The sequence below is a fragment of the Thamnophis sirtalis genome, unplaced genomic scaffold (genome assembly GCF_051295495.1).
Source record: "Thamnophis sirtalis isolate CommonGarterSnake01/CBP01778 unplaced genomic scaffold, rThaSir2_p1.2 scaffold_5, whole genome shotgun sequence".
Taxonomy (NCBI): domain Eukaryota; kingdom Metazoa; phylum Chordata; class Lepidosauria; order Squamata; family Natricidae; genus Thamnophis; species Thamnophis sirtalis.
The window spans coordinates 43,272,261-43,285,082 of NW_028261385.1; the positions used below are offsets into that span (position 1 = coordinate 43,272,261).

Consider the following 12,822-nt stretch of genomic DNA (forward strand, 5'->3'; position numbering starts at 1 on the left):
GCCATTTTTTGCCCTCCAGAGACGTCCCTGAAGCACGAAAAACCAACCCTACGGCCAAACCAGAAGTTTGAGAACGGACTTCTGGTTTGGCCGTAGTATCATTTTTTGCCTTCTGGAGCCTTCAGGACACTGCCCTGGCCCTATGAGCAAACAGGAAGTGACTTCCAGTTTGGCCGTAGGGGTGTTTCTCGCCATCCGGAGCCTTCGGGGAAGCCTCCTGGAGGCTCCAGAGGGCGAAAAATGGCCCTATGAGCAAACCGAAAATCGGCTCCCAAACTTCTGGTTTGTCTGTAGGGCCAGTTTTTCGTGCTCCGGAGGCTTTAGGGAAGCTCCTGAAGCCTCTGGATGGCCTCCGGGGGGTGGGGGGCTATTTTTGCCCTCCCCACGCTCCTAGAAAGCCTTTGGAGCCTAGGGAGAGCGAAAAAGTGTGCCAAAAGCGGGGGGAGTGCTGGTCGTACACGCATGTACGCAGAGGGTGGAAGCATGCGCATGTGTGGCACACCTGTGCACGACTTTCCTGTGCTCCCCCTGCTTTTGGCACAGAAACCATAAAAAGTTTGCATCACTGCTCTAGAAAATGAACAATAATCAGTTCTCAGTCACCATTAAACAGTGTAATTTACTAGACTGTTACACTTTTCTACATGTCCATGTAAGAAATATTATGTGTACTCATAAAAGGAACATGGTTATGTACCGCATTTTGTATTTTAACTATGTATTAGATAAAGTCATATACAATATATGCATTTTAAGACATAATCGGTTTGTCTGTGTGGAATTTATAATATGGTCCAATATCCAGTTAAAAGGCAATAAAATCAAGAAGTTAATTTTTCTTAAACTATCCTATGTACATAAGTTTAAAACACATGTCCAGGCTAAATGTAGCGTATTCTTCACAATTAAAAAAAGAAAAAGTCCTCATAGTGTCACAGCCACAGCTTCTTTCTTTCTAATATGTAGGGAAGGGATATATTTCATATATCCAATAATTCTTCTGTTCAACTCTGTAGAGAATGCAACTTTCTATTAGTATGCTACAAAATAGATCTCTGTACTAAGAACATGGTCCAATACCGACTCTGTGGTGCAGATACTACAGTTATGGAATTCCATGGTCATACGGAGGAAGGCATTTTCCACCTTTATATCTTTCCTATATATAAATAGATATTACTGGATGCAAACCAATACCAGTGTGATAGCATAAATTTTGTCATATTACTGTGTAAGGATTGTTAGCACGTTTCATAACAAAATCTGAATCAACAGTTGAATTTTGCTGATAGAACTTTTTCATCAGCAGAAGTGAAAGGAACAGTTTCTTCTTTCCCTTAAATATATGTCAATTACTAATTTATTTTCTTACGCTTGTAGTTTGCTTCAGTTTCAAAGTATTCTAAATCACCCTAAACATCTGCTATAGGGGATTAATGTGTTGTCTGGAATAGATTGAGCAATGAATGGATAGCACAATTTCATATAGGCTGGCTCAAAGTAAGACATAATCATGCAAATGGTACTCACTTTTAAGTTATGAGCTGTAGAACTAAAATATTAATTTGCATCCAACTTGTAGTTCTAAGCAAAGTAGTCATATTCAAAAGTTCAGAACTAAATACAATAATTTTAATACATTTCAAGGAATGTTCAAAGTTTCTTGCCTTTTCTTTCCTTTACACCTTTTTGCAGTGCAAAACAATTACAAGTTTTATGAGATAAAAATACCGCAATTGTTTCCAACCCTAGACCACAACCAATTTTATTTAAAAATATGACAGACTTATAGTAAATAAATACCAAAAGGGACAGAAGAGTGTGCTTGTTCCAAATTACATCTGTATATTGCTACTATCCCTGCTTTTTACAAACAGCTGTTTCACATTGCAGTAAAGTTAGAACTTCATATTTTGAACCCGTACCAATTCAACCAAATTCTCAGGAAAAAGAGTGTCTTTTAAATGTATCTTTTATGAATCACAGATACTCATTCCTTGGACAGTTAAAGCTTTGCACATAGATATTTTTAACACATCACTATCTGGAAGAAATATTATTTCTTTTTCATGTTATTTAAAATGACTAAAGTCCATACTAGAGCAAATGAAGAAACTGGTGCTTTAATATTAGAAAGATATGAACTAATCATTTTTCTCTTTCTTAAATCGGATTTTACAAGTATTCTTTGAAAACAAGAAACACCAACTTATATCCAGATAATCATTCCATAAATACTATGGGTTTTCATAGCAGTCATGAGGTCTGGAATGTATGTGCTAATTACAGATCCCAATCATCTTTACCCAGTTTGCAATTAAAACTGAAATATTGTCATATAATACAATTCTAGGGTTCATTACAATATCTACCAGGCATGCTGGTTGTTATTTGCATACCATAGTCGATTTTGTTTCAAAATAATTGTTTCACTTTTGGTTTTCTTATGCTTGCTGTTTTTACAGCTGGGAGTAGTTAAGATTTCTTAGTAGTATAATTAAAGAAAAAGTCCAGGAACCAAATATTTTTACATGGATACTCACATGTGCTAGACATCAGCAGAAAGCAGTGATAATTAGAAGATACATACTGTAGGTTATGAAAAATCACATGATATTATCTCCTTACTATCACAGGATGTAGTATATATTTTAATCCATACAGTTTTAGAAGTATGGGCTAATAGACAAAAAAAGAATGCAAATTTAGGAAGAATATTGAATTATTCAGTAGCATGTTATGTGATTAGATCTGATTGGTTCCTTACTAAGATAATGCCCATAAAAATTATTTCCCATGGTAATTTCGGTCTCAGGATGAAAATGGGGATGAGGGAGGTTTTGATGTCCATTAAATGGCAAGAACAAGGCTTACTTGAGCTAATAATATCATGGTTGCACAGAATGATTGATGGACTTTAAAAAGGCCCTGATTGGTTTCATCTTTCTCCAGATTTTATTACTTACTTGTTCATAGTCATGTACAATCACTGAAGCCAAGAGACAGAGGAAACAAGTATTTGATGTATGACATATTTTTCACAGCTGTGTTTATTCTTAAAATGCATGTATAAAGCGCGCGGACACACACACACACACACACACACACACACACACATACAATGATTAAGTGGTTTGAGAGCCAAGCAAATACGTTGCTATCTGCTATCCCACAAATATATCAAAATTAACAATTCCTTCTACAAATATGACTCTTTTAATTACAAATTAAATGTATAATGAAGCTTCTCAAACTTTTGATCTCCTATTTGTTCCTTCTTAGAACTTATCATTTTATAATTGCAGTCTGTCAGTTTATGAGGTTGATTTAAAAAAGGGATACAGTGAAGAATTTAATTTATCTCACTGAGCCATATATGTGAGAGTGTTTTGAAGCTTCTTGTATGCTTTATATCAAAGAGGATATCTTAACCAGTTTGCTGGAAACATTTTCATCATTATGCATGCAGCACAACAAAAAGTTGGACTGGTCTAGATTAAAAAGTGTTGGACAGAATCTTGAAAGGGTCACCAAATAGTTCTGTGCTATGAGTAGTTATTGTATGAGGATTCATCATCTCTCTTTTTTCTGTGAAAAAGTCAAACTAGAAATCAGATACTCGCAGCTTGAATTCAGCTCCTGTTGTCAATTTCATGCTTGGGAAGGCATGGATGGAGGAAAAAGACCATGTCTCCACATTCCTGTGCTGATGGTGAGCAAAGTTCTTGTCCAGAGGTCTCCTCCGTTGTGATGCGTTTATCTCCTGTAGAGCTATATGCTTTCTGTTTTGACAATTTAAACACTATTTCGAGATTGTTTTACAGTTCTTGGCAATTAATTTCTGCAGTCAATAGTATTCTTAAACTGGGCAACTCCCTTGGAACGAGGAGAAACAACAGAAAAGGGCTGTGCAAGTGAACAAGCAAGACAATTCATTAGACAATTCTTCAGCAGCTCTAAAGAGGGGGGGAGGATGTCAGCTCCTGCTTCTATGCTTCAATACTAATGAGAGTCATTGCATATTCATAACCCTAAATACAGTCAGCTGCTTATAAAAACTTTTGTCATTGAGGCTTCATCACAAGAGCAAAGCATTGCACTCTTCGTGTTGTGGCACTTCCACCAAGAGAGTGCGAGAGCAAGATTGATTGTTTTGCAACGCTCCTTGACAGGGAACTAAGAGATACTGCCCCCAGGGTCCAGGAACTAAGCTTAGTTTGATTACAAGGCTCAAAGTAATCAAAGAAACAAAAGAGGATGAAAAAGTGGATTTTTAAAAAAAGATAAAGGAAGACTCTAAAGATATAGCTTTCCTTATTGAGTGTTCAGAGTAATTATCTGCCAGCAGTTTAAAACAGTTCATATCAATTTTTATCACAGAGGAAGAAGAGCAGTGATCTCCAGCAAACTTGTTCCCATGTTATGCGTGCAGTGCAGCATGTCTTCACTGATAAAATCTCTAAAAGCAGATGAAACTTCCCATCAATATCAATAGCAAAGATTAGGAAACTTAACCTGTCAGATATTAAAATCACTTCTGCCAGTACTGTGCTGCCCAGAACTCTTTCGTGGCAAGTTTATTATCCTTTCTTGTCAATTCCTTCTTTTGTGATGTGTCTGAATCTTCATTAATTTTTTTTAAAAAAATCTTTACCCACCTTCTAGTAAAATCCTGAATGTTTTTATAAATACTTCGGCACATTCACCTACACACACAATCACACACAGAGAGAAAATTACTGACCTTACAATACCTGTCTGTTGGAGCAGCTCTTAGCATCCCCTGGAGTTAAAGAAGGAAAGCATCTCTTTCAGTGCCCACTTTGAAAAAAGGCCTTGAGCATTTTCTCACTCATAATGATGTCTTCAGCTGGAATGCCAGCACATTTCCACATCTCCTTGACAGGCGAGCAGACTACAGGGTATCTACAAAATTAAAATAGAAGGGAATGTTAAAAGCAAGGTTTGCAGTTCTTATTATATGCTGGCTTTTTGTAATTTTTGTATTTAAAAAAAGGTCATTTCCAAATGAAACCACTAATACATGCAAATCAAAGTTCTCCGTTACTCAATAAAATATATTTTAATATAAAATATTAAAGGAGGGAAGGACAAAATCTTAGCTATTAAATATCTTAAAGGTATTTTACTTTAAAAATGTCTTACATGTTTGACTAATTATCTGTAGATATTATATGTGGCAAGATTTTAAATTATCTGTGATATCTGTCTGATTGCAGTAAAACATGAAAACCTTGACTTTTGCCAAGTTAGATAAATTTATTTTCCATGAATGACATGCTTTTAAGTAGGAACCAGGCAGGCTGCCAGCTTTCCAACTCCACAATGTTTGCAAAGGCCATATTTTCAACGATTTGTCTGAGATCAATGAGTGGCACTTCAGAAATTTAGAAAGGTTTCCCAGTAAATATCTTTCTCTGCAGATGCTGCATCAGACTGTTGATATTCTCTGCAAAACAGCATAGGCAGGTTTGAAACCCATGACTTTTCAAAACGATTGGCAGTGGCATTCTATATATTAAATCTCATCCCATATGAAACATTTCTATAAAAAATAATAAATCTCTTTTGAACATAAATTCATGCAGCAGTTTAAGATTTTTAACAGGACTGAAATAAATGTTTCCCACAAAGCTATCGGAATTGAATAGATTTCAGAAATGCTTTTTGTTCCCAAAGGTTTCTACTAACATAAGGAAGGTCATGGTCAGATCCTGCTACATGAGAAGTGTAAAATATCAAGGCCTTTTCTCAGAAATCTTTAAGTCCTGCAGAAAACTTCTTGTCCTGCTCTGCCCTGAACTCTATATCTTATCCTCTTTAAAATATACTGTGATGACTGTCCAAATAAGCCTCTTTTCTGCAGATCATGACATGCATCTCTCATCCTGATCCATGGAAGTCATCAATGCATCAAAGAGTGATTGTCTTAAACAGCACTAAGATTTTATTTTATTTATTATTTTGTGCCCTTGTCTGTATTGACCACTGGTGACTGCCTGGACAGGTTTCCTGCAGTTTTCTTGGCAAGATTTTCAATAAAGGCTTGCTATCACTTTCTCCTTAAGGCTGAGAAAGAGCAACTGTCCCAAGGTCACCAGGTTAGTTTTATGTCCAAGCTGATCTACAGCTCCAGTTTTTAACCACTACACTAAACTGGCTCTCACTAAGAACAAGCAAAATATAACCCAATATAAAAGGGGGTTTATTTTTATACTGACTTAAAAGGCTGCATTGTATTGAATGAGTCTATCCAGTTTTCTGGGCAACATTTTCAGAAGATGTTTACAATTGCCTCCTCCTACAACCATTGGTGACAACTCAGAATGTCCTTGTTCTTATGCTTTCTTCTATGGTATGGATCTGATAAAGTGTAACATGCAGTTTGCTTCTATGAAAAATAAAGCAAATCAGCTTTAACAAAAACAGTTATTGAATTACAGGCAAACTGAAAATATAAATTTCATTATTAAAATGAGATTTAAAATTCTAAGAAAGGGCATTTCCACATTGCCAACATTCCTACTCCTCAATTCCTTAATAGCAACTAAGAAATTGTGAGTCAATCAGTGCTCCCTCCAGCTGTCAATAGTGCAGAAAATAGCATTCAAAGAATGTTCTGCTCCTTTTCAAGTTTCATAGTTAATGAAAATAAGGACTAGGGGTGACATGATAGCAGTGTTCCAATATCTAAGTGGTTTCCACAACGAAGAAGGAGTCAACCTATTCGCTGAAGCACGTGAAGACAGGATAAGAAGCAATGAATGGAAACTAATCAAGGAGAACCAACCTAGAACTAAGGAGAAATTTCCTGACAGTTAGAACAATTAATCAGTGGAACAACTTGCTGCCAGAAATTGTGAATGCTCCAATACTGGAAGTTTAAGAAGGGATTGAACAACCATTTGTCTAAAATAATACAGGGTTTCCTCCCTGGGCAGAAAGTTGGATAGAAGACTTCCAAGGTCCCTCACAACTCTGTTATTGTAAGCTAAAGTTGAATGCTATATGATATTGTATAACATTTCTATCCATATATCTATCTATATCTATTGCTATATCATCTATATCTATGCACAACAGATTCAATAACTGTAATAATGGAAAACATTACTTTTTTTACTTCTTTTTCACTTATTTACTATAAACTTAATAGTATATGACACTCTTATCAGGGGAGGGAGAAAATTGCAATGATACCAATGTGCATAAAAACCATGAAAATGTCAGTGACAACCAAAATTATTCTTCCTCTTTCCTTTCCAATGCCTTTTGTATTTACTTTAGAACATATTAGTAGGTTCTCAGAAAACTACAATAAAATAGATATAGTCAATGTACTCAAATAGAACTTAGGATTCAAAGCAAAAGCCCCTCAATTATCTTTTGCATCACATAAGGAAATACCATTCCAATCACTATCATTTTGTTTATTAAAAGCATCTAAAAATCAACGATTTAGAAACTGTTAATCAAGAATTAAATATCAGGTTTTTCAGAGGTGGTTTACACAGGACACTCCTGCTACATGAGCAACAAACATGTTTTTGCTACATGTTTCTTTGTTACATGTTGCATGTACTTTGCTTCTATGTAAAATTGACTTTGCAATAAAATTTCAATAAAATGTGTGCAATCAATTTAAAAGAAAATAGACATATATGCACAGTACTTCCCCATCAGATGCTATGATGATTATATATTTTTATGACCTTGTCATAATATGTCAAATTGTAAACTTAAAATACATGCTTCATTTATAAATGAGATCAGCCAACTATACATGAAAGATTGTTTCATTGATTTGCAGTCAGTGCTAATTTTTTGAGCACTAATTATACAAAGACAATTGTGTGATCCAAGAGTTCAATACCAACTTTTCAAAACCTAGGTGCAACTTTCAAAAATATTTATACAAAAAGAAATGCATATACATTTGGCATCAATATGTATGTTTGAAAAGCATGAATATAATATTGCCTATCATATATAAGTAGTTATTGCAATCCAATAGTGAACCCCATATAAGTTTTTTTGCAGGCTATTGTTTATGTTTAGTACTCAAATCCCTCACAGTAGATGCCAAAGTAGATGAGACATTTCCATTCTTCTTCAATATTTTGGGCAAGCATCACAAAGTGATAGCAGAGGAGGATTTTTCAAACAAATGCATTCTTTCATGAGAAATTTGGCATGTGGAATTGCCTTGACATTCTACTTTTATAGAGTCTGTATGCTAAACCATTCATATAGCACCAGGATTAGCAATGCAACAATCTCTGATACTCATAGCAATTGAATAGCACACTTCCATGATTGTGCACTTGGAAGAGATTACGTATTGTCCTCTCAATTATAAAGCACCTCCTGGTTTTGGAAACTTGCATCCCATTATCAATATAGTATTTTGGTAGACATGACTCCCTCTTTCAAGGACAGAGGACAAGGTGATCATGGTGATAACTGTCAAGAGTACATTGCTAGCTCTCATTCTCTTGGTGCTTCTGAAGAACATTCATTAGCTTCGTACTGAAGAAGCTTTCAAGGTGGTTCTGCTGGCTATGACAGTGCCATCTTTGCTTGTCATCATCCAAGAATAGGATTAGGAAGGCCAGCAACAGAAATAGCAATAGAATTTAGATTTATATACCACTTTATAGTCCTTTACAGCCCTCTCTAAGCGGTTTTCCAGAATCAGCATATTGCCTCCAACAATCTGAGTCCTCATTTTACCCACCTCAGAAGGATGGAAGGCTGAGTCAACCAGCATGGCCTTCTTCATTCTGTTCATAATTATATAAAATAATGTATATTATTATTTTGTAATTAATATAATAATTCATAATTATATTAAATTATACATATTTATATTGTAACATTTATATTAAGAATATACAAGAATGTGATTGTAAATGTGTACCATTTTTTTAAATTTGGGTTGCTTAAATTACTACACTATTAAGTTCCAGATGCCAAATATGAATATGTAACTAAAAAACTCATATGGGGACGGGGGTCTGGAAAACTGAATCCAGTAACAAAAAGTGATTTAATAAGGAAGATTCTTTTCAAATAAAATTTCATCACGCTTTCTGTAGCTCTGTTGTTGGGATAAAAAAATATTGGAAATCATAGAACCAGTAATTTAAATAATCTGTTAAAAAGTTCCCTAATGTCTAGTCATTTTTAAATGGCTTTCAAACTATTCATGAACAATATATAAACAGTTTGTGATTCATGTCACCAAGCGCTTGGAAAAAATACAAATTTTATTAAGAGCCTCTTCAAGGAACTGATATAAATTTGGGCAAAATCCATTTTAGCTTGTAGCATTTCAACACAATTTTTAAATGGGTATGCCTCAAGGGTCAAACTTTCCACAAACCAAAGCTGGCAGAAAACATAGAACTGGTAGTGAAGATCAAGGAGTCAAAAAGCGCTGGAAGATGCTGCATGGTTAATTGTAAGAATTATGCTTCAATTGAAGTGCAATTGAAGTTCTATAATGACTTGGAACCATTAATGCATGTCAGATTTTACTACAATCAGAGTTTATTGCATAGTTAGAAGGAGTGCACACATCTAATGGGCAGTACCTTACAGTATATTTAGAATCAATGAGAAAAATACAAACTAGTGCTTCTCTTAGTGTATCTTTTTCACGCTTATTCTGTTGGATAAACTGAAACTGTTGCATTGACCATATACCGGTAATCATATCAATTATTTCAATGTGTATGCTACTAAGCATAAGTTTGGTATTAGTTTATAAAATTTGGAGAATTATAATACAAGTGAAAGTTAATGTAATTAAAAGAGCCAAGGTTTAAATGTTATACCTTTTATGATCTCATTGATCTCCCATGCAAGATACCTTTATATGAATTTCTGAGGACTTAGAGAAAGTTCTATATCAATGCTTAACTATTATATTAGTGAGTTGCCTAAGTCTAACTAAGGCTCCAGTTGATCATATTTAACCAATTATTCATTACTCAACTCCCAATGGCCATTTTCTATTTTTCTCATATCTCAGGCTAACTGCTGACATATTTTCAGTCCAGACTTAAAAACTAGTTCCACATGAGAAAATGGCTTTGGTTTTCTCTGTGGGGCATTCAGTTGATGACACTCTTAATTTCATCATACTGTAATCAACTTCTAGTACATTTTCCACTGCTCCTCAGAGATTACCAGTATATGAGAATGTATGAAACACCAGTGAGAGATGCATAGCTTTTGGGATGTGTAAATAATAACCAGAGAATGTACAATGTACAATCAAGATATACACATTCCCCAAGGCCTGTTGGAGATTATATATATATATTGGCCAAGAAATATGCATTAACTCTCTTCTTGGATAGTTTGTGCGCACTTTTTCCACTGGATCCAATGAATATTCACAAGCCTACGTGAAATGCACATTATCTATTAAAATCATATTAATTTACTGTTTTGGATATTTTAATCACTTTTCAAAAAAAACTAATGCAGTTTTCACAAGTTTATATATTTAGGAATGAAAATATTGTATAACTAAGGCATAACAGATGTTGAATTGTGTGGTTCAGCATATTAATATACTCAAAAATGTTACAGTATGTCAAATATCTCAACTGACAAGGAGGTTAACAGTATGATTACTGTATTCTAATTTTGCAATAATAAGTAATATTTTAAAACTGCACTGGAAACTTAACCAAATTCAGAATAAATTTCCTTAACTCCCAAAGGGCTTATTCTCTCATTACAGAGTTTAATATTTACATTGCATATACATTATGCTTAATGTAATAATATCTATAATCTGAAGTATACTTACTTGGAAAATTCTTATTGCAATCAAATGGGTATTTATTAGCATCTAAACATCCTTAAATTATTATATCCCTAGCATCGAAACAATGTAGTACTGTTAAGCATAAGTATCTCTAGTGATACTTAAAAACTTATTTCCGTTTATCATTTGGGCTTTTCACAAGTTGTTTTAACGTGGCTCAATCATTCAGAAACCATAGTTCAGAGGGAGAACTGCTGCATTACACACAGATCTCAGGGTCAACATCTTTTCAAAGCCTGGAAACCAGTGCCATGGAACAATACCTGGCTAGCTGAACTAAGGATCTGATTTAGTAGAAGACAGCAGCATATATAAAACTAGTGTCATATCCAAATGCTTGGTCAGTGAAGCAAATACAGAGTGTGGAGTAAGCTATTCAAATATCCATTTAGACATTAACGTTATGAATTTCTATTGCATTCTTGTTAAAGGATAAGTCACAGTCATCTGCAGCATTTAACCATTCCTAAATAAATCTTTGATAGCCTGACCTCTCCTTAAACTGCCTAGGCATTCTTTATTCAATCATTGGTTTCATATCATGTTGAACAATGTGCTAATCCTCTTTTCAATCAACTAATAAATTGTCCTCTCTAATTCTTGTTTGATAAAAGTCACTTAAAATAGTAGCCAAACTTGAGATTAAAAACTAAATTGATTTTTTCATTCATTTTTCTACATATTTGAATTTTCTTGGAATAGCCTGATTAAAGTTTTGCATATTTACATCTCCTTCGTTTAAATAGGGAAAGATGTAAATATGTGCTTACGCTGAAATATAAACTTCAAAAAACTCTAATTTCTGTATACAAATTGAGTTTATTTACAAGAGAATTATAATTTAGTTTACTAGTAGTGGTTCTCGACTAGAGTTAGTACCTAGCTCTCCCTAGCTAATCTTGAAAAACTGAGCAAGTTTAGACTAATTTAGTACTTGGATATAAAATAACTGGCATATACCAGGAAATTACAATGGGTAGTTTGAAAAAAAATTCAGGAAAAAAAATCAAACCACTTTCATATTGGTAAAGAGCTACAACTACTTATTTAATAGTACACCGTCCATTTGACTCTTATTGTGGAAGAAAAGTAGAATATAAATGTTACAAATTAAGAAACTTCCACCACACCATCATAGAATTTATATTGTAACTGTTTATATATGACAGCTCACGAACCAATCAAACTCCTTGTTTAGTGGGAGTTTTAAATGCACCTTTAGAAAGAGAGAGATTAAGAAGGTTGAAATGGGCAATAGTTCAATGGGGCAATAAAATATTAAGATAAAAGCCCAACCCAGAAGAGCAGCCAAAGGAAACAGTTAAATAAAGAGGAAAAAGAGTGAGATTGAAAGCTTCTGAAAACGTATTTTGCAAAAACAAAGTCTGAATTATAACAGTAGCACAGAATTAGGTTTGCAACTGAACGTGGATCGAATTGGATATTCTCGATGAATTCCAGACAAACTTTAAAATGTTTAAGGTCCATTATTTCCGTGGAAGAAAGAAAGTTGTTAATGCTCTTCCACAAAAATCAATGAGACAAGTGTTTAACTTTGTACAGAACATACTTGTGTTTGTATCAGTGCTACAAGTAAAAAGGATACAGATGATGATGAACCCTGGAAATTGGGGAGAAGTGTGTGTGAAAATCATTTTGTCCTTTTACTAACTTCCTCTGTTTTGAAAAGCTTGACTGCAAGACCATCATTGTAATGATACTTCTAGTCTCAAAGGGACAGGAAATGCAACATCACTTTATCAGAATTTTCAAACTGCAGTGCATAATAGCATGAATTGTTACAATTTCACACTCTACTGATACTATCATTTTTGCCTTTAAAAAAGATGTCAGGACTGTTTCCTTTCTTGATATGAGTTTAGTCTGTGTCTGGACAATCTTTTTGTGGCTGTTTGAAGGTAAAATAAGTTTGACTGAACTTAGTTATTTCAGCACTC

At 34.4% G+C, this 12,822-nt stretch overlaps 1 protein-coding gene across 3 annotated transcripts in view; it reads right to left on the bottom strand.

Annotated features, from left to right (window-relative positions):
- Positions 1 to 12,822, bottom strand: part of LOC106539128 (uncharacterized) — a 129,970-nt gene that overhangs the window by 49,932 nt on the left and 67,216 nt on the right. For 2 of the 3 annotated variants that reach the window (XM_087715716.1, XM_087715717.1), the window contains exons 9-10: positions 8,759 to 8,804; positions 4,745 to 4,926 (exon numbers count right to left, since the gene is read on the bottom strand). The gene's annotated coding sequence lies outside the window, so the exon portion shown is untranslated. The remainder of the gene's footprint in view (positions 1 to 4,744; positions 4,927 to 8,758; positions 8,805 to 12,822) is intronic. The other variant, XM_087715718.1, reaches the window with a different exon arrangement.